Source organism: Manis pentadactyla, chromosome 19, assembly GCF_030020395.1.
Source record: "Manis pentadactyla isolate mManPen7 chromosome 19, mManPen7.hap1, whole genome shotgun sequence".
NCBI lineage: Eukaryota > Metazoa > Chordata > Mammalia > Pholidota > Manidae > Manis > Manis pentadactyla.
Genome location: NC_080037.1, coordinates 5,370,298 through 5,395,881, shown reverse-complemented (window position 1 = coordinate 5,395,881; position 25,584 = coordinate 5,370,298). Strand labels below are relative to the sequence as shown.

At 41.9% G+C, this 25,584-nt stretch overlaps 1 long non-coding RNA gene across 1 annotated transcript; it reads right to left on the bottom strand.

The window, feature by feature from the left end:
* Positions 1 to 3,492: 3,492 nt before the first annotated feature.
* On the bottom strand, positions 3,493 to 25,025 carry LOC130681700 (uncharacterized). The gene is made up of 3 exons (XR_008994954.1): positions 24,780 to 25,025; positions 5,491 to 5,588; positions 3,493 to 3,578 (listed from the first exon to the last, which is right to left on the bottom strand). It is a non-coding gene; the product is annotated as an uncharacterized LOC130681700 (long non-coding RNA).
* Positions 25,026 to 25,584: the final 559 nt, after the last annotated feature.

Genomic DNA, 25,584 nt, shown 5'->3' with positions numbered 1-25,584 from the left:
TGAAATGAAGTAGTTTTAGTTAGGGATAACATTAGTGAATATCTGATTCAACTTAACCAATATTTTCTTAGCCTGTGTTAAGCATTAAGCAAGACATTATGGAGGCAAAATGAACCAGATGTTGTGCCTGTGCTTGAAAGGAACACAGGCGGAATAGAGTCATGAGATAAGACAGACGCATACATGAATGAGTCTGTACTAAAGTCAACCTTTGAAATACACCATAATCAAATGAGGTGTACAATCAGAAAAATGCAAAGGCAGGTTCTGTCTTAAACATTTTGTCTGAGTCCTGAAAGATAAAAAATTAGTTAAAGACAGGACAGGCAGGGGATTTCAGGCAGATGGGGCATCACTATGAAAAAGGGTGCACAGGCAGGAAACTTGCATGTATGTTGGTGGGACGCTGGTGGCCACTAAGAGAAGGACTTGGAATTAGAGGGAAGACGCACTTAGATACAAGGTTGGAAGACTAAGCACAGGGAAGGTTGCTGGGAGACTGAGGAGTCAGACGTGATCACATTATCCATAGGGAACCACTAAGGTTTTCTGAGGGCGGTAGTGACATGGTCACACCTGTGTAATGAAGAGTTATCTCTGTAAAGGTGTGCTGGTTGCACTGAGGGAAAAGGAGAATAAAAGCGTCCGTACAGTTAGCTGCGAATCACTGGGAGTAGTAATAGTTCTAACTACTATGTGTTTCCAGGTATTCTACACTCAAAAGAGCAGAGAGAGATCCATACGGGGGGTCACTGTACATAAGGGGAGGTATTTACACACACACATGCCCCACATCGGTTTGGCAGAGAATTCTCAATTCTGAGAAGTAGAATATTGTGATGCTTAAGGTCGGGGGCTTTACAATCAGACAAAAACCTGGCTTCCTCAATAATTGTATAACTTTGCTTAAGATACTTAAACTCTTTTATATAGAGCTAAAAATACTGACTTCACAGTTTTGTTAAGCAATAAATATAATGACTTAGGTGAAGAATTTAATATGGTTTTGACTTATTTCTTGTAGGTACACAATAGCTGGGGGCTAACGTTACTACTTCTTTTTCACTATTATTGCTAATTTGAGACCAACCCTGAGCCAATGAGTAATTTGTTAACAGCATTTACCAGAAGCTGCTGGAGGTCTACAGAATCAGGGAGAGAAAGCCCAAGCTCTCCATGACAATGTTTTTGCAGTTTTAACAGAAGGAGACCCATACACAGAACACAGAATCCTGCAGCGCCTGTCCCCAGGTTCATTCCCAGAAATTACTTCAGTTGATAAACACTTTCTCTCTTGCAACGTCACTATGCACTTACTAATTCATGCTGCTGCTCTGGCTCCGAAATAACCTTCAAGGCACTTAACACAGCAAAGTTTATCAAACACATTGTTCCTAACTGCTTGAAGTTTATCCTACGACGGCTTATAGGACTCGTGGAGAAAACAAAGTACAAGGATTCCAAGTGATGTTTTTTAACTTTTTAAAAAACAGAACTTAAAAAGAAAACTTGGCAGAAATAGTAACATTTACAACAAATGAAAAATGAGGCAAATTAAAGAAGTCAGAAAGGACAATTGAGGGTAATTTGTCCTCAACTCTGGTTGTTGATGCACTAAATGTTTGGTGTCAAACAGAAAATAAACAACCAAATATATTTGCTGAAAACAGTAATCCATGAGAGAAAGACTGAAGAATCACAGAACTCAGCATAACACAGGACCATGCAGAGGGTCTCATTAATCAGAAGGCTCTTGTTGTAACAGCTCATCTATAAGCCCAAGGACATGGGTACTGAAGAGAGCATAGTCCCAAGCTCCACTGTCCCTGGGGAAGACCTGGCTCCATAGGGACATCTCGAGTTCTGCCTCTCTTCACGCCCCGTAAAGGTACATAGATCCTGGACTGACTCCCTTCTCCCAGGATCCCGTATTATCTAGGTAGATGGAGTTGAGGGGGTACTGGAGAGAGATGATCTGATCTGAGAAATACACCTTAGGTCATATTATTGAATGTACTCTGCTGAATATATTTCCTCACAATAGTAATGAAGAAAAAGATTTTCACCCAGTGAAAAATGCTGAAATGCATTGGAAATCGTGTAGTTTTAAAACCGTTCCAGTACTTCCCTTGGGAAATCATCTGTGGTCTTGTGCTTTTCACTCACCTCACCTTTGGAGCCTTACCCTCCCTGATTGTCCACTGTATGCCATAAACTCCATCCGCCCACCCACCCATTGACTTCCAAACATACCCAGTATACTTATTCAAGTGGCCTTGCCCAGAACTCTCTTTTTCTCCATGAAAATTCCTAGAAATAATTCTGAAGTTTCACAAAACTCCCATCTCCTCTAAAGAGGCCCCCGGTTGCCTCTTCTTCTCTTTAAATACTCCTGGAAGACTTAGCTTCTAACACATCAGCATTGACACCACTTTGCTTTAGAAATATCTGATCCCCCAAACATACTGTAAGATCCTAGGAATCAGGACAACGTTTACATTGTCGCATCTTCTGAAATGCCTGGCATGATGTTCATGGCATCAGAGTTGAGAATGCAAAGCAAACTCTGTGTAAACTTAGGGATATTGTTTGACCTCCAGAAGTCTCTGGTTTCTCATCTGTAACAATGAGTATAAAAATACCAGTTTCAGAGCACTTGTGTAAAAATTAAGTAGGACATAATATGTAAAGCACTTAAGATGGCACTGGACCTGTTATATGTGTTCAATAAATGGTAGCTTACACTTCTGTGTTCTGTACAGTTGAGGCGTAATAATTATCTCCTTTAGAGAACTCATTTTGATGGTGCCCTTCAATTTTCAGCTTGTTAAAAGCAAAACAACCCTTTGGGAGAGAGGGTACCTAAGCACTTAATGACACCTCTAATTACAGAAAGAAGAGCTCTTCTTAAGGTGACATAGGGCTACCCAGCCCACTTGTCTTTGTGAGTTTATAATACAATGAGTCCAGTATCACTTGCTGATTCCTCTGGGATTGATTGCAATGATAAACTTCCAAAATATTGAGGAGTCTCTCCTAGATATAGTAAATAGTCATCTGGTTAATTCAAAGAAAGTGTTTGATGGGGAAATGTGGGTTTGGTTTCAGTGGGATGAACTGGTAAGCTTTCAGTTCTATTCTCGGGGCTATGGTACAGTACCATTCTTAGGCCATGTCTTCTGAGACATACTATCCACGAGGTGAGTGAACTTCCTTTTCAAGTTAATTTAGTATGTAATCAGTAACTATTAAGATTGATTGTCAGGAAAACTATTAGGCAAAAAATCTAATTAAATTGCATTTCACTCTGTTTCTCCCTTGGAAAAGGAAGAATTTGAATCTCTGAAATTCTGTAAGTTTATGGAAACAAAGAAACAGAATGACAAGAGATATTAGATACAATGGCTTAGTCCCTAGGGGCACTCAGAGACATCCCACGGACAGTCCTGGTGCCTCACTCTGCAGATTTCACTTTCTTCTCACTGGTATTACCTCTCTCAGTACGCAGAGTGACAGTGCTGGCAAGAGGAGAGATGAAACCACCTTCTTTATTAGATCTGGGTGAAGCCACCAGGTCCCTGAAACACACAGTCAGATCTGCCTGGGCTTTAATGCAGTTAGTGTTCATTATGGAACCTCACCCTCTATTTTATTTTAGTGGGCTGATTACTGGGCCCAAGCACCAAAGATCTGTGGCTCATCTTCGCTCTTTTCCTTTAATGACTTCTGACACTCCATCAGCGTGTCCTGGAGGCCCAGATGGAGTTCGGATTGCCATAAAGGAGAGAAGATAAGATGATAGAAAACTCACCAGGCTGTATAATGTCCTACTGTGAACCTAAGGGGGGAGGGGGAATAACATTACCTTTGTTTTAAAATGAGCTATTCCTAATTCTTATTTTACAAATAAAAAACCTGAGACTCGGAAGGCAAGTTAAGTCCTTGTCCTGGGCACCGACTGGTCAGGCAGGGAAGCAGAGCTTCCTCAAGCGTCAGGAATAGCACTTCCCTGGAAAAACACCGCCTGGGGAGCAGGAACCTTTTGATTCCACCCCCCACGGGCGCCCCTCTTGCAACCTCAGGGGCTAACAACCCCACTCTCTTTGGGACCATACAGGGATGGGGAGGTAAAAGGTGGGAAGAATCCGCTTTTTTGATGACTGCTTAGCGAAACACAAAACACAGAGCTTCCTGGTGAAGCTGGATTTGAGGTCGTGGCTGGGATCTTGGGCCAACCTGGGACCATCTTCACGCTCCACCCTAAACGCAGACATGGCATCAGCGGCAAGAGCAGGTCTGACTTTCCCAGTCAAATGGCGAGGAAGCAGCTGGCAACCGTCCCCACTGTCAGCTGGGGGGATGTCTGCCCTGTCTGCTTGGTGAGCACAGGAAGAGCTGAGAAAGACCTGTGCCCTCTATAAAACAAGGGGCAGAAGGGGCAGGAGAGAAGGGGGTGGTAAATGCGCTTGTGCTCAAATTCAGTGTGATGAATGTGCCACAGATGAGGTTATCCATAGGGCACGAGGCCCTCACATGTCGTATCATCCATTCCTGCTCCCTGAGTGGGAACAAGAATGAGTGGAAGGAGGCAGGAAGCATCCGCTCCGATCCTGGGCTTTATGGGAAGTAGAAAAGTGTCTCTTCTACGGAAATGTGAGCGGGGAGGACCTGCGCCTCCCTCTGAAGCTTTCAGTTTCGGTCCTTTCTCATCTCCACTGGGGCAATAGGCAATTAATAAGTATGTCTGCCACCACCTAGTTTATGCTTTTCACCACACGGAGATCTACCTTTTAGAAGATTAAATCATGCTGCCAACTTCCCACTAAACCTTCAGTATTTCCTTGGGAAAGTCACCTACCTCCTCTGCCTTCTCTCAGCTACCGCTGGCTCAGTAGTCCCATCGATAGGAGCGACACTGCCACAGTTCCTAGAGTAATACGGGCTTGAGGCTGGAAGCACTTAGCTCATTCATTTCATTTAACACCCCCTAGTAGATCTGGCTGGGATGTAAGACCCCAAAGATGACAACTGGGTTTTCCAGCTGAGGCCCAGTCTTTCTGCAAACATGGCTTAGGCGATGGTGTTGAAGAGCCAACTGCTACTTACCTAGAAAGGATGCACTAGAGAGAGAGAGCATTACTAGAGACACAGCTGCAGATTTAATCTTTTGGAAATAATCACAGCAGCCATGAAATTATCCCAAATGAGTTCAGTGAATAAAGAAAGCCAAAGGCAAATATGTAAAGAATAGCTGTATTTGGGGAGTGGTGCTTAACCATATGTCTTGAGCCAACCACAAATACTGTCCCCCAGCAAACTTAGGAGGCATTAAGGGTACAGTGGTGGTCTAGCATCATAATTGAGTCATTATAGCTTTGAGGTGAAATGACTTGTCCAAGGTCACATATCTACAGTTGCATAGGTTCCCTGCACCTCTGCTAAAGAGAAATCTGCTGCTCTCAGCTGTGGTGGGACCAGAGGAAGCCTTACTATGGCTGATGCAAGGGTGAATTTCAAGAATTGGTCTTTGGAGAAGAAATGCCGTTCTTTGCTCACCTCTCCACGTTTAACTTCTTGGCAGAAAGGCCCTGGAAAAATAGAAAATATTATTAGTGTTAGAAAAGTGCCAATTTCAGCTAAGCTCTGTTGAGTCAGTAATTCAACATAAGGGGATTGGTAGAGAGAGTAAGAATAAATAGCTTCTATGGTTCTCTGAGCATTTGGATTTATGATCTATAAAACTTCATCCATAAAAGGGAAAAAAATTTGGACATGTAGAAATTATAGACAAATTCTGCCCATGGCCTACTCATTAGCAAAGGAGTTTTCCTTAAATGTAAAGTTTGAAGTATTTCTGGGTTTTTAACAGATCTAAATATTTCAAATATTTTGACACTTACTAAGTAAAAGGCACTGTTCAAAGGACTAGATAGATATTATCTCTTACCTAATGAAGCTTAGCACCTAGAGGAGGGGAAATTCAACCTTGAAAAACAGCCCAAAAGAATTGAAACTATTTTCAAGATTTCTTTATACTCCTTAATAAGTCTTTTGTCAAATATGTAGTTTGCAAATATTTTCTGTTTGTAGCTTATCTTCTCATTATCTGCACAGTCTTTGTAGAGCAAAAGTAAATTATCTCACTTAAATGTGTTTATTCCAGTATTTTTCAATTGACTTGACCAAGATTATCTTTTTTGCCCATAATTAGCATTTTGCATATAATAAGTATTCTGCAAAACACAGACTTAGAAATGACATTTTAGCCACTTTGAACACTGCAGTGTGCCTGTCTGACACACCCAGTTCTCCAGCACCCTACTTCCTACTAGGCATCAGAAGCTGATCTAAAAACCAAAGTTACGGCAGTGAGTGCTCTAAGAATGCACCGTGCTCCACAGTGGCATATTGTCCTTTTTTGTCAGGGACTTTTCTAGAGAAAAACTTAAATAAGCAGTGATTTGAAAGGTGGGAATTTTAGTCTCCTAGAAAGGTGACTGGAAAAAGACTATATTGTTTAGAGAGAGGCAGGGCGCATGGATTCTAGTCATAGGTTTGCCCCTGATTATCTGTGTGACTTTGGATAAACCACTTCCTTCTGGGCCTGAGTTTTCTCAGCTGTAGAAATGAAAGGGCTGGAGCAAATTTAATGTTCTATAATTCTGTAATGTAATGTTCTATAAGTGTTCTATAAATCACACCAAGACACCAGCTATTTGCAAATGCAAATCTCATCTCTGATGAAGGTGTTGCGTGATTCTGGTGGGAAGCATTTAAAAGTAGGGATAATTTGAGCACTGGATGTGTTTAAATGATCCCTGACAAATCTAAAGCTCTAGAGATGAGAGAGATCTCTGAACAAAAGGGGCTTGTTGCGCCTTTACGGATGCAGCCTGGAAAAGGACTGAGTCCTGGGACAGGTACTTCACCAGCAGCAAGGCCAGTTCACAGAACAACTTGTCTGCCCAACCCAAGAAACAGGGCGCATTTATGAGGGGGTCTCAAGGAAAGGAAGTTCTCTAAATTTACCCTGGCTACAGATAAGGAAGTCGAGCTAACAAAGTGGGGAAGTCCTGGGATAGGTGGTGAGTCCGTAGAGAAGGCTCATGGATTGGTTGCTGATGATGATCAGACCCTGGTCACACACAAGGGGGATGCTGTGGTCCTGGGGACCTTCTCGATGCCTGTTGGAATGACTTCATCCAGGAACGTGGAGATTCTGGTGACCTGTGGCCTGCAGCTATTGACTGATGATCTTCCCTTGTCTCTCTCCCTCATTCTCTGGCCCTTATGTACTTAATTTAGGACATTTCAGAATTTTTCTTTGTCACCCCTAACAACCCTCTGGGGTGAGCCAATTCTCTGAAGCACCTTTCTAATAAAAAAGTTCTTTTTTATAATAAAATAAACAAGTTTGCCCCTAGAAAGCCCCTGAAAAAAATGTCAATATACAGTGAGACAGTTTTCCCTCTGTTTCTTCTAAGATCAAAATGTTGAGGCAGATGCCCCACTTCCCTAAGTTTGCCCATGTCAGGATACTCTTGAGATTTACACAGTGGTTCTCTGACTGCTTTATTTCTAATTTAGATCAACATTGGAAATCAGTGATCAGGAATCAATTAAGACAGGATGTGACCACCTTTCCTCTGTCCCAAAGTGAAAAAGAGCTTTGGGGTCGGAAGGGAGCAGGAAGGAGAGAGGAGGAGGGTGAAGCTGGTGAACCGGCCTGGGCTGGCCGACTGCCCGTGGGTGGCCACACATCTGTCTGAGAAGGAGAGTGTTGTTGGGGGAGGCAGAGCATTTTCCTCTGCCCTTCCAGGTCCTTCCAGGTGGTCTAAGAAGCACATGGACGTGGAACAGATTAACAGGGGCCAAGAAACAAAGAGTGAACCTGTATACACAGAGGCCTGGCAATGAAGCTGCAGCCCAAGAAATGGCCAAGGCAGAAAGTTGTTATATATTTTAGACAAAGAGACAATCTGTGGGGAATTGACAGGAAAAAGAAGATGCATGTTTGGGACCTTCAATTAGGAAGGAATTCTAAGCAGCATTTGGGCTGGGGTAGCAGATAAGTAAACACGCAAAAAGATTTGTGTCTACGGCCCTTCAGTTCCTGCCTCTGGTGATAAGGACGTCTCCCTGCCCTTCCAGTGTAGAGGGGCTCTGTCCACATGGGAGAGATACTCCCTGGTTTCAGGGGGGACAGAGGAGGGGCAGAGTGTCCCTCCTGCTTCTGCCCTTTCTCCAGTCGCTTTGATTTGAAGTAATACATGCGCAAAGTGGCACATTTGGGGCAGCCTGCCCTTGGCCCCTATGGCATCATTAAGATCGGTTGACAGTTAACAGCATCCTTGCTTAAAAGGCGCTTCACCAAACAAAAGTACATCACCTAGGCAATTTGGAAATCAGTTTCAAAAGATACTTTTCTCCCAACCAGGTAGGAGAAAAGAATACATATATGTATGTAAAAATTTAAAGAGGAACAAGAAGAATGAAAGGGCTCAGCCTCAGAATGCTGATATCCTGGGGCTGGAGGAGAGAGGCAGAAATATCAGCACCAGAGACAGGCACATGGAAGTCTGAGAAAACAGACAGAGAATGAGAGTTGATGGGGAAGAGCATCTGTACGAAATCATGTTGCTCTTCAGAAACTGCTTGGTTAATTGGATGAATAAAAGTGTAACAGTCTCAGATTTGAAAGGTGATACTGCCAGCCACCTTCCCCTTTTTCCTGTGGTGAGATTTCTGTTTCAACATAAGCATTCATTCATTCTCCCATGTACTCAGCACATATTTTTTGAGGTCTTACTATGGGCCAAGTACTGCCATGGAGAACATCAAAGTATTAAAGATGAAATCCTGTTCATCAGGGAACTGTCATTCTAGTCCAGTCTAGTCTTGATTGGACAACCAAAGAAATGGTTACAAAATAATTTACTATATACATGTGTGTGTGTGTGTGTGTGTGTGTGTGTGTGTGTGTGTGTGTGTGTCGTGTGTATAAAAATCTACTGACTTATATTGATAGAGAGACAATGCTTATTTCTGCTTAGGTGAGTAGGAAGCCCACACGAAGGGAATTTGTAGTTTGGGAGGGTAAGATCAGAAAAGGCTTCTTGGATTTAAAGGTACATTAGCCCTTGGGGACCTAAGAGCACCAGGTTTGTTCTCTCTGAGGTGCAGAGCTGTGTTGGGGTGGGTGGTGTGAGGATGTCCTCAGACTCCTGGCCGGCCATCAAATGGCAAATTGTTCCCCTCTTTCTATGCCAGAGCTATTACTTTCCACACATGTAAATTTAATCTTGTTTGACATTCTCACAGGTATCTCTTTTGCTCTTGGGCTGGGAGACTTGAAAACAGCACCAAAGAATGTCAGCATTAGCAAGTATTTCACAGAATGCAGATACTTTCTGCGGAAGTGCCGTGTCCAGTGAGAAAACTGGGGTCCAGAGAGAAGAACCACACACACTGGAATATTCCAACCCAGCTGAGACTAAACCTCGAATCAAGTTTTTCTTTCCATGACCCCCTCTCCCCACCCCACCCCTTTTTTTCTCTTTTTCAGGCTATACTTATAAGCTCCCTAGGGTGTTAGATAATACTTCCATATTCCAGCTATTTTCATCTTCACATGATTTTCCCATGAAGATTATGTTGTTTCCTCTTTCAGATGTGACCCAAGGACATCAGGCTGGCCTCATTAACTGATCTCTGTGGCACCTTAAAAGACAGTCCTCCCCAGGGAAACGCATGGCCTGTGATTGCTCGTCCCCAGTTACTACATTCCCACCAGCCCTGCTTCTCCCAGCAGAGCTAAGAGGCAAGCAATTTGCAATTCATGTTGAGGCAAAGATTTCTGCATGTAGCCAGTCTGGCTTCTTTCTATGCCATTTACAACCTTTGCGGTTTGAATCTGTTCACGGAAGAGTGAGTTGGTTGTTTTTGATGTTCTGTTAGAGAAGAAATGCTAGTAGTTTCTCAGGATATCCCTTCTGGGAAATTTTCAACTTTAGGAAGATAGTATTTCAGAGCGTGCCAAAAAAATAGCTTGAATTCATGCCCTTTACAGAATTTAGTTGTGGGTGGGCAGGAGATAGATATAAATCTGGAGTAAATAGAGATGGCTTAATAGCAGCAAAGCCCTTTCCCCTTCTGTGTCTTTGGCTTTCTGCAGTGACTAATTCAGAATCCTAAAATCCAAACCTGTGTCACCTAGAGGCAGAAAAGTGTGACTACCTTTCCAGGTGATTTGGAGAAGGCAAAAGCCCTCATCTGCTGGAAGTTCCTCCCTTCAATGACCTGCTGGCCAGTGTGGCCTCGTAAGTTTCTCTTTTTTGATGTGTACACCTTGAGTTATTTAACCAAAACTCACAGCCTTATCTTCAGAAGAAAACAAAAATGTCCATTTTACTACATATAAAATCACTAGACACAGCCAAGGTTTTCGGCGTGTATTACATGATAATGATGGTGCATTCTTTCACAGGCTGAAAAAAATATCTAGACACCAGTTTATATCTAGCTCTGTAGGGAAAAGATAGAGTTAAGACAGTCTCAGCCTTCGAGAGCTCACAGCCCCTGAGGAGAAACAGTATGTAAACTGATGATTGCAATACCATGTGGCACGTAATCATAACGAAGGGAGAACAGTTTGATGGGAGTGCATAGATACAGCTGGGGCCAGGAAGAGGCATGTGATACCTGACTCCTAAAAGCTGGTAGGAGCTATCTGATTGCTGGGAGCTGCAGATCTTCATCACCCAGAGAAATATGTATTTCCAAGGAATCTGTTGAGAAGCCACATACACACGATTAGAAAGAGGAACATTTTGGAAACACAAATCCCAGGGGCTGGAAATGGGGAGAGAACATGGCATCAGCCAATCCAGAGTGGTTAAGAGGGGACACAAGGGTCTTGCCTGGGTGGGCAGGACCCTGAGATCTGGGTGCTCAAGTAACAGACTAATTATATCCTCTTCCAGGAAGGGAAGTGTGTGGATCATGCTGGGGAATGGAGGTCAGGCGCCAGTCCCAAAGAGAACACTGCAGGCATCCTTCCATGCTTCAGAATGTCTCCATGTTCCATTCTGCTCACAGAGCAAGTGATAGATTCAATTTTCACAGGTTCCTTGCCCACCTCTGTGGCTAATCCACACATACCCGTGGGGAGGAACATGGTAGGGAGCCAGTACTTTTTAATCCTTATCATTTATTGGGTGCTTACATTATCATAATACATGAAAATTATCATTTATTAAATGCATCTTGTCCACAACCCAGTGAGATTGAAATGACCAATCTCCTTTTACATAGAAGAAGACTGGAGATCAGAAAATTTAAGAAAAGTTAAGTAACTTGCCCAAAGTAATACAACTGCAAATATCTAAAACCAGAATTCAGATCCAAAGCCTATGCTTTCTCTTTATAACGCCATGACACAGCACAAGATTGGAAGCAGATATACCTGGATTTCAAATTATAAAGTTTATAAAAATAAATGTTGTCCTCGTTCTGGGTGACTTTTTTTTTTTTGTATCTCCCTTTCTTGACTGTCTATTAATGAGCTTTTGGCTGCTTTGTTTTATTTATGAATTCTATATATATATTCGCTTCTGTCATTTGCCTATTTTGGCTTTCTTGAGAAAAATGTTAGTTGCTTATTGAAATTACTGCCAGGGTTTCAAAGAGCATGAGTTCCAGTCAATTCAGCTCAGTATTTCCACTGAGCAAATGTCATGTCTTCCACAGGAGTGGGCACTGGATCCCCCTCTTACCCTGATTCATGAGCCTCACTGCCCTGTGGCCACCAAACGTGTCGTATTTGTTCACTGGATTATCGTCTGTCTTCGGCCCTAGACTGAGAGCTCCAGCAGACCAGAAACAGTTTTGTTCAGATGTATCCTCAGGAACTTCACAGTCCTGGAAATGTAGGTGCTCTGCAAGTGTCTGTTAGAGGATTGAGTGACCCTTAAATACTGAAGGAAGTATAAGGATGCATGAGATAGTTTTTGGTTCCCATATGTGTATCTACTTGGGGACTCAAGACATAAATGAATGGAGTTGCCCAACAGCATAAGTGGCCATCTAATTGTTATAAATCTGAGGCCTCAAATTCTGATGTGAAAGAAATTTAACTTTCCTGTTTCCTAAGTCCCCTTAAATCGGACACCAAGCCTCTATTCTGCCAGCTTGGTAGAAACTTCATGTGTTTCCTCTCCATTGCCCCGTCTGTGTCTAAGATTTGCTGAGAGCTTACGCAGGCCACGTCCCCCGGCTTGTTCGGACTTCTCTGATCTATCCACGCTGGGCATTGTGGGGCCCTTTATGGGCTCCCTCTGTGGCTCCCCGGGACTGGCCACTCTCCCTGCCCCTCCTCTCTCCTGCATAGGGCACAGGAATGCTTGTGTCGCCCCTCAGCCATCTCTTGGGACTGCCTTTGGACCTCTGCTAGATACTCCAGGCTCCACGCCCTGTCTGAGGTCCTGCCACATGTCCTAGGCTCTGCCTGCAAACTGGGCCCACCGTCTGCTCTGGAGAGCACGGCAGACCTCATGCCGCCTTCCCGGGATGGCATCAGAGGACAGGGGTGGGCCTTCCTCCCACTGGGGACCACAGGATGCTGTTCTCATCAGTTCCGCCCCTTCCTCCAACCTCTCCTGGGCCCGGGGGAGTATTGGCTCGTCATGACACAGGACACCTCCCTCTTCTCAATCCACACGCTTTCCAAACATTTTGGTTCTCCTCTAATTCTCTCCTCCATCACTTTTGGAAAACAAAGCCTGGATAAACTGAATCGTGCTTTGTGCCCTTCCCTGGAAGGATGAACACAGATAAGTAATACCTTATATAGAAAGAAGGGAAATTGGGGAAATAGTGGAGGAGGGGAAGGTAGTATTTAAAAAAAATTATTCTACTCTATTCTTCTCTTAGTAAATCTTCCTGTTCCTATGAACAAAAGATATTTCCCATCCAGTTGTTTTCATCTCTATTCCATCCCTAAAAGGGTAGAACATGGGCCTGTCCTAAATTGGGCTCTCCGGGGTAATGACACCATTGATCAAAGCAATCCACACAAGATCAAACAACCCGATCGGTGGAATGGTGCTACTAACCCGTGGGTCATGAATCGTACCCAAACTGGCTGACGTGATTCATACTGGACCTGAGAGGCCAGTTCGTGTTCTGGGGCAAGAGTTGAGGGCTCTGCAGTTGGTTAGGTTTTGGTCACGTCCAGCGGCTTCTCACGAGGCATTTGCTCAGCACATGCACGCTACGTCACTGCGTCGGTGGTCACTTAGCAGTAGGGCATGAGCTCTTGAGGGTCCCCAGGCCCATCAGCGCCTAGTCTTGCTCTTAGACTGCTGCTCTACGTAGGGCCAGTCATCTAGGATCCTTTGTGTCAGGCAGTCGTCTCTGTGCTGCTGACCCCGTGAGGCTGGGTTTGGTGAGGAACGGTCCTCCGATGGCTACCTCATTGCTCTATGCTGGCGTCACCATCATTCCCTGCATCTTGTACTGAGCTGGTGTATTCGCACTCCACCCCCTACTGTTTAGAGGTTCCTGGCCTCTTCATTCAGGCCCTCAGTGATTGCTCCCCTGCACCTGGAAGCCCTTTCTCCAAGTCACACAGATGGTTGAGCCTTTTCCCATCACTTCTGCTGCCTTCAGTTCTTTCTTACCCCAGCATATCTGCGGCTGGGGATTCCTGTGTCTCTGAGTAGTGGTGATTCCCCAGAAATGGATTCCACTAACTGGTCTAGGCGGCTTCTGTCTAGAGCTCCCCTCTCAGCTCAGCTTGTCCCCCCACCCCACCCAAACTCACACCCCTGATGTGGCAAAGGGCCTCAGGGACTCCCTTACCTGCATTTGACAGCTAAGCCTTCTTCATAAACTACTGTACTGGGACTAGATTATTTAACATTTGCGCATCTTAATATTTCTGCAATTCCAGTTTTCTGCTGGTTTGCCATCTATAGGCCCATTTACTTTGTCCAACTTTGTGGCAATCTGCCCACTAAGCATTCCTTAAAAGAAGGGCCCTCTCCCGAGTCCTCCAAACATTCACTCCTATTTGCGGTCAGAAAGGAGATTGTGTCTCCAGATTCTTGACCACAGTTCTTTTCCCTTCCTGACCTCTCTAGAATGGCTTTGGTATTTGTATCTCCCATGGTTAGGGTGCTTTTTCTTCTGCTGGATAGTCCCTTCAGTTACTAGGCAAGTGGAAACTTAAGATACCATTTCTTCAGCGCCTGCCAAATTCCAGGCACTACTACTGGGTAGGGAGGGAGCCGCAAAGACTCCCAAAGACCTCATTCCTTTGTGGATAAACTCTGGGTGCAAAAAATTAGAGGAAGGAGGGAAGAGGAATTAGTTCTTTTTTGCCCCTTTCTTGGTTTCCTGTGATAGAGTTATGGTGAGTCAAGCAGAAGAAATAAATGCTCATAATGTTCACTAAAAGCCGGGACTGTGATTCTCTCAGAAAGGCTGATGTTTTAGAAACATTTTGTGTAAACAATGATCACTATTCTTATCTCTGAGAGGAAATGAGAGTCATGAGAGAGGGATGAACAGTAAGACCTGAGCCATTGACTTCTTTATGTTATTGTTTTTAAATAGAAACACTTTGAGTCGCACACTAGATGCTCTCTACCCCCTATTTCCTGAACCCTTTACCTGACATTTTTTTCCAGGTGTAATGGAGTTTGTTAAATTGAATACCAAGAAGCACCTATGGTGCGGCATTTAGTCAGTTCCACTTGTCACCTTGGGGCAGCTGAGGAGAGGTTATGACTGAAGTGTGTACATAAGAAGAATTTTCTTCTCTTCGGAACAAACTTGGAGAAACATTTTCTTCTCTTCAACCAGTGGCTTCTGGGAAAGTACCTGTTGCTGACTAATGGGTCTTACTTTCCTATTTTAGTAACTTTTGTTTGGATTAAGGAATTATATCTCTACAGTGCCTCTGTGAAATGTGTGCCCCAATGGGTAAAAGTTTATCTCCACTAATACCCCAGAAAAAAAAAGAGAGATGTCAGCCAGAAAACATGGGCTTGAATTACAGCTTTGTCACTTACTGTTTGGGTGATTGTTGTCTGACAAGTCCCAACCTGAATCTCTGTTTCTTTATCTGTAAGAGGAGATTGATACTCATGTCTGTGTCATAGGATGTGAAGATTAAGTAAAATGATATCTGTGAATAACATTTTGTGAATTCTGAGTTGAATAGAGGCTCACTTTGTTTGCTCTACATTCCACCACACGCCTCTCTCCAGTAAGCATTCTGGTGTGACTCACAATCTCCATTTTTGCCCCAACTCCTGACAGCCTCACCTATGACCTCATCATGCATATGGATGCCCACCCAACAACCTAATCTCCAGTTCCTGGACCCCAAACTACTTCTTGAACTTCAACAACCCAACTACAGGGCTGAACCTAGACCTTAGAATAACCTCATCTCTGGAATGATACATTCCAATATTTGAAAGTCTGACTATCATCTCCTGTCCTTAGAGTCATTATATTCCCCTACATCAACCTATTCTTCAACCTTATCAAGGCCTTGTTTTATATTTTTCTCTCAATTCACCACTTTCCTGGTGGTTTTCCTTCTTTCCTACTCAATCTAAGTCTACAGTGATCCTTTTAGATTACTCTTCCCAGCACTCCATTGTCCACAGATGTGTCACTTCCTAGCCCTTGATGTACCCAGACATCTCCACTCATACATTTGGATTGCTAAGCATGGCTACAGGATATTACATACCTGTGTGTACTGTTGCCACTGGGAGGTTGTGGACTCCAACTCGGTGGTACCCCCTATACTGTTTGGCAAACCTTTTACCTACCTGTCCCTGAAAAGCTCTCTTGTCTTTTTCAGGGATAGTTCACACCTACTTTACACTTCACAGACCCTTACTCCACTTCCGCAATTTTAACAGATGGGGGGGAAAAATGAGTCTAACAGACATGAACTCTTGTACCATCTTACCTCTGACCCTGCAAACTCTCTGCTAATTTAAATGTATATTCATCCTCAATAGCTCTGCTTCTATATCAAAGGAAGAGGTGTCTGTTCTCCGGTTCAATCTTGATTTCTGCTCATCTGATCTCTATTTCTGTAAGAGAGCTCTGCTATCCTCTTCTAAACTACACTGACTCTCCTTTCCTTTTCTATCTCCTCTCATGTAGGCTGTAAGTAAACATGGTCAAGGCCCTTTAATAATAATTAAAAAAAATAGCCTCCTTCAACCTTGTATGCTTCTCTAATTGAACCCTGTCTCTCTCATTCCTTTCACAACTAAACTTACGGCAAGACCCACTGATCTAAATCAGAAACCTGGAGTCACTCTGTCCCCCCCACCTCTCACATCCCCTCATGTTTATTCAGCATTAGATCAGATCATATAGGTGCTCCCTGGGTAATATTTATTGTATTCATCCCCACGTCTATATAGCTGCTATCCACTTAGTTAGGCTCTTATCATCTCTTTTTTTTCATTCTTGTGATTGTTTTCAAACCTGTCTCTGTTACTCTAAACACGCATCTCTCAAGTCACCACCAGAATGATATTCATAAAGTACAGTGTTTTTCTTTAAAGGCTCCCAGCTTTTTATAGTTCAAACCCTTTATAAAGTTAAAAAGAGCTTCCAATGACCAATCTCCATGCATTGTCTCAATGTTTTATGTCCACATAATGCACCTCCAGCCTGCCTTTCAAAAGCTTATTCATTCTTCAAGATTCAGCTCAAAACTTCCTTTTCTCTGTGAATCCTTCCTTCACTTTGTCCACCCCACAGCCTCTCTCAGCTCTTCTGGGAGAACGAGTCTTTTTCTCATTCATACTACTAATTTCTTTGTCTGGGTTTGTATTTCTGCATCTTTGACACTTTATTATATGCAGCATTTATCATCTCCTCTAAATTGCAAGGCAAAAGAAAGCAGGAACATATCTTATTCATTGATGTATTGCCAATGCCTATTACAGTGCCTGCAAAATACCTAGTTCTTAATAAGCAAGTTTAAAGAAATAAATGGGGCTTATTTTCCAAAACCCACTTAGGAAACTAGTAGGCTAAATGAGGGTCCCTTTCAAGTGATAGACAAGAATGAGGTGAGGACAGAAAAAGGTGAATAGACTGAGTTCTGATCATTCATGAGATCAAGATTTCCAACTAGACTTGGAGGCTTATGGTCCTGATTCAGCTTGGGATATTAAGGCAGGGAAATTGGGATCATTTATATTAATATCACTTCATTTGTATGCATCCTAGGGCCTGGAAATCTGCTGGTAAGGTTACTTATTCATTTTCTCATTTTACCATCACTGCAGCACCATGTAAATATTATGTTACTATTAACACCATTTAATATGTGGAGAAAGAAAGAAGTGAAGATTGTAAATTCCTAGAATCACAGTTATTAATAACAAAACAGAAAATAGCCTAGTTTTCTAACTTCTGGTCTACCACTGGCCTCAGTTTCATGTTGTTTTCAAAGAACTGTTTGGAAGATAAAAATGTTTAATCACCAATCTGCATGCATACAAAACTGATTTCACTGTTTTACTTCTCTGCAATCACTTTTCTATAAATGAATTGAATGAATGAGCCATTAATTTTGACATTACATGGACTCTGTCACATCTAGTTGGAAAAGGGGACATACACTCAAATACAGCCACTGACAGGAGACCTATATTGTTAAACTCAAAAGACTACTGACTGGTATCTAACGACTCAGAATTTTGTTAATACACAAAGCATGTAGGTACTCGGGGTCCTTCCCCCTAACCACTCAGAAATCTTTGAATTCTTGATGTGGTTCTTTTTCTTTTCTAAAGAGGTCACAATTACAGAGCCTGCTATGAACTAAATGTTTGTGTCTCCCCCAGATTCACATGTTGAAGCCCTAATCCCAGTGTGGTAGTATTTGGAGATGGGGTTTGGGGGAAGTGTTAGCTCGTGAAGGGGATAAGTGCTGCAGGGCCCAAGGGCAGGTTGCCAGAAAATGTGCCACGATGGACTACTGATTACTTTGAATTACACTGAGTGCAGAAAACAGCCAGTGCAAGGGGGACACTCCGACCCTCCTCTGTCCATCCCCGAAAGCAGGAAATACATCTCCCCTGTAAAGGTGCCCTCCCTGCGTGTGGAGGGGATAAGGATCCTTATCACCAAGGACAGGGCACTGAGAACCAGGAAGCCTGCCTTAACAAATCTTGCTACTTTCCTACTAATTTAGTATCCCAGCCCAAATGCTGTTTACGATTCCTTACTAATTTAAGCTGCCAAACATAAATTTCCTCTGTCCTATCAATTCCTCACAGATTCACGGGCTCTTTGTCTAAGATGTATAAAAACAGCCTGCCTGGGTCATTTCTTTAGGTCTCGGTTTCATTACTGGGTCTCCAAGCAATGTACATGTAATTAAACTTTGTATTTTTTTTCCTGTTGATGTCTCTTATGTCACTGGGTCTGAGACCAGCCAGAACCCGGGAGGGCAGAGGAACGCTTTCCCCCACAACGGTGCCCTTATGAGATTTAGGGATATAGTAAGAAGGGCGCCATCTGGAAACCAGGAAGAGGGCCTCGCCAGGAACTGAACCAGCCCGTGCCTTGATCTTAGACTTGCCAGGCCTCAGAACTGTGAAATATCAATGTTTGTTGCTTAAGCCACCAGGTCAATGTACGGCGTTTGTTATAGCAGCCTCATCTGGCTAAGACATAGCCCCGTAATGGATTTATTCTGTGGGGGCTTCAGAAAGTGGCTTGACCTACTGAGAAGAGCGATTATCAGGCAAATGAGCAGACTCCTGGCTATCTGTCTTGAAAAAACACTAAGAAAAAAAAAATCCCACAGTTTCCATCATTAGCGAAATTCATGCATCTGTTATTTGGATGTTTCTCTTTGAGGACAACAGAAAAGTCAAAATTCCTCTAGGGAATTAAGCACTTAAATTTCCCATAAACTTTCACTACTGAAAGCAGAGTTAATCAAGTCAGACGATGAGAAAGAAACACAGTCGCTGTGTGACTGAGTCTCTGTCTGAACACACAGAGAGCTTGCTTGACCTGACCAGGCACCTCGGTCTCGGCCATTCCTTGTGGTGTTCAAGCCTTTTTTAAAAAATAGCTTAATTGAGGTGTAATTTAACTACTATAAAATCCACCTGCTGTACGCAGAAAATTCAATGATCTTTAGTAAACATACAGGGCTTTGTAATGTCTTCGCTGACTAGTGTTTGAGCTTCTCATGACTCCCCCCACCGCACCCCTGCCCCCAGCTCTTCACTCCAGGCCATTTGCAGTCAGTCTACCTCTCACCACCATTCCCCTGCCCCACACAGCCTCTGCCCACTCTCTAGGTTTCCTCTCCCAGCCATGTCACATAAACGGAGCCAAAGAATATGTCATCTTTTGCACGTGGCTTTGTTCGGATATAACATTTTAAGGTTAATCCACGTTGTGATGTGGATTGGTATCTTTTTTCTTTCCACGGCTGAGTAGTATTGAACTCCGTGACCATGCCAACTTCATTCTCCAGTTGACTGGGAATATGCTTTCAGTTCTCTTGGTCAGGTTCCCAAGAGTGGAATTGCTAGATCACATGGTAAATATACGTGTCAATGTTTAAAGTGGCCAACGAACTGTTCTCTAAACCGGCGCAGCGTGTTGCATGTCCACCAGCAACGTACAAGGGTTCCATTCACTTCATTTCCTTCCCTGTGCTTCCTGTTGTCTGTTTTTGATGATAGCCACTCTTGTGGCTAAGTGGTGGCATCTTGCAGTGGTTTTAATTTTCATTTCCCTGGCGACTAATGGACCCCTTTTCATTCACATGCCTTCCTTAGTGAAGTGTCTATTCCTGCCTTTTGCCCATTTTTTAACTGAATTATTTGCCTTTTTACTATTGAGTTTTAAAAGTATATATGCTAGAAAAAACTCATTTATTAGATATGTAATTTGCAAATATTTTCTCCCAGCCTGAGGCTTGTCTTTTTGTTTTCTTAATGGTGTCTTTGAAGCACACATTTTTAAATTTTTTTGTCATCAAATTTATCAATTTTTTTCTTGTATGACTTGTGCCTCTATTATCTTATCTAAGAATGTTTTGGCTAACCCAAGGTCACAAGGATGTTCTTTTGTTTTCCTCTAGAATTTTTATCTCCCTAATCATACTTTCCTTTTATTCTTTCCTGTTTTACGGTATTTTATCAACATGCCCTCAGTGTCACTGATCATGTTTTAAAAAGTGACTCGGATACTTTTGATGCTCTTTATTTGACTTGCTTTTTTGTTTTATTTTTATCTTCCATTTTTTCTCCAATCTCTGCCAGCTCAATTTGCATTGTCTTTAATCTCTTTTCATTTTTAGCTCATATTTGCACAGCTATATGCATCTTTTAGAAAAGAAGTTCTTTTGAAGTTTCTATTTGTTCAAGTGGGAAGATTCTTATTCCACTTTTTACTTTTATTCTTTTTTTGGTAGTAATTATAGTATTTCTGGTGCTGTTTATAACTTGTCTTTGAACAGGAAATTCATTAGTGGTGGGAGCGAAGTGTGTGGAGAGAGGTCAATTTGGGGAATATAAAAGGTTAAATTTAGGTATTACGTCAGCACTCTTCCATAAAATTTTCATTATTCCTCTATTCTTGGGGCATATCCCTCAGTTTTCATTGTTTTTTCCCTCTGCGGTAAGTGACAAATGAACACGGTTCATAGTGAAGCTGTATGTTGTGGGTTCCCTGAGGGGAGGTTTACTGATTTGGGTCAACAACTGAAAAGCTGCTTGCTGCTCCTAGTCTCACCTCTGCTCTGCCCTGCCTCCAGGCGGTGTCTCTGAGCAGAGGGCTGCGTCAAAGGAAACATGGGAATGGGGGCCCTTGCCGCTTGTTCTCCTGATTGTCTTTCTCTGGAGCCTGGCCCCCACGGAGACCTCCCCCAAGCTGCACGTACCGCCCTGCGTCCACACTCCTGGATCTCAATGGTTCAGTTAAGGAAGCACAGAGCCAACTTTCAGAACCATGTCATACACACTTTAAGTAGATTTATACCCTGGGAGATACCTAAAATAATGATTGCGCACTCAGCCTCTGGAATGGACCTGTTTGGTCCGTGCCACTGGATTCTATGTCATAGCCAGCGGCTGCAGGCAGAGGTTTCTTACAGGCCGAAGATCCATGGACTGAATTCCTTCCATACATGCCTTCTGGATAGGTGAGACGTCAGGTCTCTTTAATAAAACTGCTCCACTATGTCTTCCAAAGCATGAACCTCGTTAGAGCTCACCCTGCTCTCTCATTAATTTTTGAATGCCTAGTGTCACTGTTCTAAAAGATAAAGCCCAAGTGCCTGCTAGTGCTGCCCTACAGGACCTCGCTCCTACCTGGCAAAGCTCCTGCCACGTTCTGCTCCTACTTTCTGCTCGTTAGTCCCAAATACACAATAACCCTGTGCCTTTGCTCTTGCAGCTGCCCAGCCATGTCCTTCCTACCGTTCTCGCTTGGCTAACTCATGGGTCGTCTTCTCTAGACAGGCTTTTTAGAAACTCAATTCATAGTATATACCTCTATCATGGTACTTATGATACTAAAATTTTTAAATCTAGAGAATTTTAAAATTTACTATATGGCTGTCAAACTGGATAGTGGATAACCAGACCAAAGGTAGGGTTTTTCTTATTTTTTAAATCTTTTAAAAATTCTTTGTTCCTGGGCTTCTGGATGCCTGATACATAGTAAGTGCTTAATATGATGATGTTGCATTAAACTTCATTGTGATATTCACTCTGACCTTAGAAAAGTTCATCTATCTGAACCATATTTTTCATACTTTAAAATGATAGGGTTGGGTTCACTGACTTTTTAGGTCCCTTCCTGATCTAAAACTCTGATTATATAATTCCATTACTTTCTGGCTTAGTACAACTATACCCCATTTCATATTTAATTTCATAAACAACATCTGACCATTATCTCCTTCTGCATAACTCTTGCCAGAACTATTGCATAAAATTTCTTCATTGTTTACTAAGCCATCCCAATGTATTTATAGAGAGATCTCTTCAGAATAATTGAATCACGTTCCTGTTGCCAGCAGGTTTATTTATTCCCTCATAACGAACACCATGTTAATATTATATTCTTCTTTCCCATGACAACAAATCCACACGCAAGTATCTTGTCCAGAAGAAATACAGAGAAAAGAAAACCCAAAGATCTCAGATTTTAGGGCTTCCATAGTTGGGAGAAAAAAAGAAAGGCTTTCAAATATCAGAAAAGGTGCTTCCCTTGATTCCTCTTTCATATCTTCACTAAATAAAGGGTACATTTCTTAATACCTTAGTCTAATCATGAGAAAGCATCAGATAAACCCAAACTGAGGGACATTCTACAAAATAACTGATCAATACTTAAAGAGTGTGAAGGTCATGAAGGACAGGACTGAGGAGTTACTAGAGACGGCAGGAGAGTAAGAGGAAAACTAAAGGCAACATGGGATGATCCCAGACAGAATCTTGGAAAAGAACAAAAGGACACTGGTAGGAAAATTGGTAAAAATTCTAATAAAGCCTGCAACTGAGTGACTATTATTACTGTGGCCATGTTAATCTCTCTTTGATAATTATTCTACAGTTATGTAAGATGTTAACATTACAGGTAGCAGGGTGATATGATCTCAAAATAATTATGCTGAATGAAAGAAGCTAGCCCCTCTCTGAAAAAGAGTACATTTATATTTACCCATAGTCTTACATTAAACTCTTGTAACATGTAAACTAATCTATGGTAACAAAATGTAGGTGATTGCTTGCAAATGACAGGAACAAGGTGGCACAGGAGGGAAGGGGCACGAGGAAACCTTGGGGGATAATAGACTCATGATCTTAACTGTGGTGATGCTTTCACGAGTGAATAGATATGTCAGAACTTATCAAATTGTATACTTTATGTGTTTATTGTATGTGAATTATGACTCAATAAAGATGTTTGAAAAACCAATAAATAAATAAATAAATAAATAAATGGTATATTCGATGTTCTGTGAGATCAGCCCAATTTGAAATCATCTACTGACAGTTCTAAATACAGTCCTAAAAATGCCTATTATTGTATTACTTGAATAAAATTATTTGGTTAATAGAGAGAAAAAGGCCAAAATCATGCTTGTAAGGGGCAGCCACAGGAATTTAATAATTTAAAATAAAAAGAATTCAGTCAAATTGTTTGACTCCTGCCGCACAGATTTTACCAACTTAACCAACTGACTCAAAGGATTTCTTTTGATACATGAATCCCCAGGGCTGCAGATAGCTTTGGGGTGTCCATTTTGAGAAAGAGAAAACAAGCCATTTTTAAAAATAGGGTCCTCTGTTACCTCACACCAAATTCCCAGTGTAGTTTCATTGTTTTGTTTAATGTGTTGTGAACTCTGGGGATAAAAGCCATAGATGGGCCAATACAATGACTTTTCAAACCCAAGTGATGATTTTGATGTTACACAACATTAGGACTGGATTTATTTCTACTTCCTCCTCATTCTAAAAGATCTGAAATTGTTGATAAGCCACATTGCTTATTTGTGGGACTGATACATTCTTTGTGATGTGAACCGAATGGTATTAATTAAAGAGAAAATACCATGTGTTCAGATTCCATCAGCCTGGTTCTTCTGATAGAGCAACTTGTGAGACATATTGGTATCATCTATCTTTACCCTTTCATCATAGGTTGGCAGTGAAATCACTGGCACTGGTATCTGAAGAAAATGTTCCAAGTTTGTTTCATTTCTCCATTTATAATTTAATGTGGATAACTTTCCATTGTCTCAAATAATTTCCATCATCCAAATATTTTGGATGGAACACAAACTTCTTAAATAACATCTTAATTATTTGTCCTGTAATCTAACCATACTAAGGTAATTTAAGAAATATGCAAGAAGATAAAGAAGCACACAAAAGTTGCCCATATCCTTACCTTTGGAGGCAACTACAGTGAGTAACTGGGGTTAGCCTATGCATATAGAGTTATACCCTGCTTTTTACAAAATATAACAGCATATTGTGAGCATTTGCTTAATGGTACTTTGAATTAAAAAGTAAACACAAGTTTTTATGTAAAAAATACGACTGGAAATTAAAAATAGGAAAATGACCTGTTTCATGAATGTGCTTAGTTCAGGAAACAAACACACTGTGTAGGTTTGGGGAAAATGGGTAGCTTGGGCTATTTCCTCGAAAAGAATTGTAAATCAGCAGAGATAGTGATAGGCTCCGATCAGTGGGAAAACCAAAGGTGTTACCGCGCCATGTGGGGAATTTGGAAACCACATGAAATGGATCGTCACTTAGTTAGGACTATGGCAACCCAAACTTCTGTTAGCTGATCTGATATACATACACAATCCACAAGAGGGTTCAAAACACTTGCATGCTTTTCCCATCAAAACACCAACGAATCCAATAAAGACCGACTCAGGTACTAATGGCTAACATTTATAAAATGATTACTTGTCAGCCACTTTCGAAGCAGCTTACATGGACTAACTCATTTAATTCTTAAAATCACTCTTTTGAAGTCAGGACTATTACCACTCCGCGTTTCATCAGGTGACAGATTCAGTTTCAGTCATCTGATTCCAGGGAATCCGGCATCAACCGCCATACTACACTGCTTCCCAGATTGGGATGTGCGAGTTGCTCTCTCTCTCCTGCTCACCTTCCTCCTCTCTTACCTCTTCCTTTTCTGCCCATCCCCTCACCAATCCCAGGTACCTGCATCTGTTTTGGTGGAGCACATTTAAGATGTCAAGGTTTTATACAAACATCCTAGCTCCATCCCTGATGGATGGCATTCGATTGATATTATGAATCTGGAGAGAGGCCTTTTGGTTCTTAAATTCTTCAGAGCATGGTATTTACAAGACAAAAAAAATTTATTTCTCTTGATTATATTGACTGCCACTTGTTATTAAGCTAGCCCAGTCTCAATCCTTTTATATATTTATTTTTAAAAATCAGATCTCCTTTTTCACAGAAATGGACAATGCAGAGAAAAAGGAATAAGGGAGAGAGAGAATTCCATCCTGCTCCAAGTGCATCAAGAACAAGGAGGAAAATGAAATATATTCCCAATGGTTTCATAAAAACACAATTCAACCATAATTGAATTTATGATGAACATGTTATTCTGAAGACATCTAGAGCAGCGTTTTGTTTTATTTCTTGAGCTGGGAATTTATGATTGCCAAGTCATTAAGGAACATCTTGATGGTTGGTTTTGCTTGTGAACTGCTGGTTTGTTTTTCCAAAAGAAAAATGCTGCCACTGCTGTTTACTATTGATAGGTTTGTAGATGGGACTTGTTATTTCTTTCATTTCATTTCTTATTGATTTGACAAATATTTATTGAACACTAACAGTATGCAAGGCCCACTGCAAAGAATGAAGGGAAACAGGACATAGAAATAGGAAATAGATATTATACATGTATATCACTCCATTCAGAGGGATAGGCCATGTACATGCATATATGTATATAACAATTGGTTAAATTCTAAATTGCTCTTATGGCTGTTAT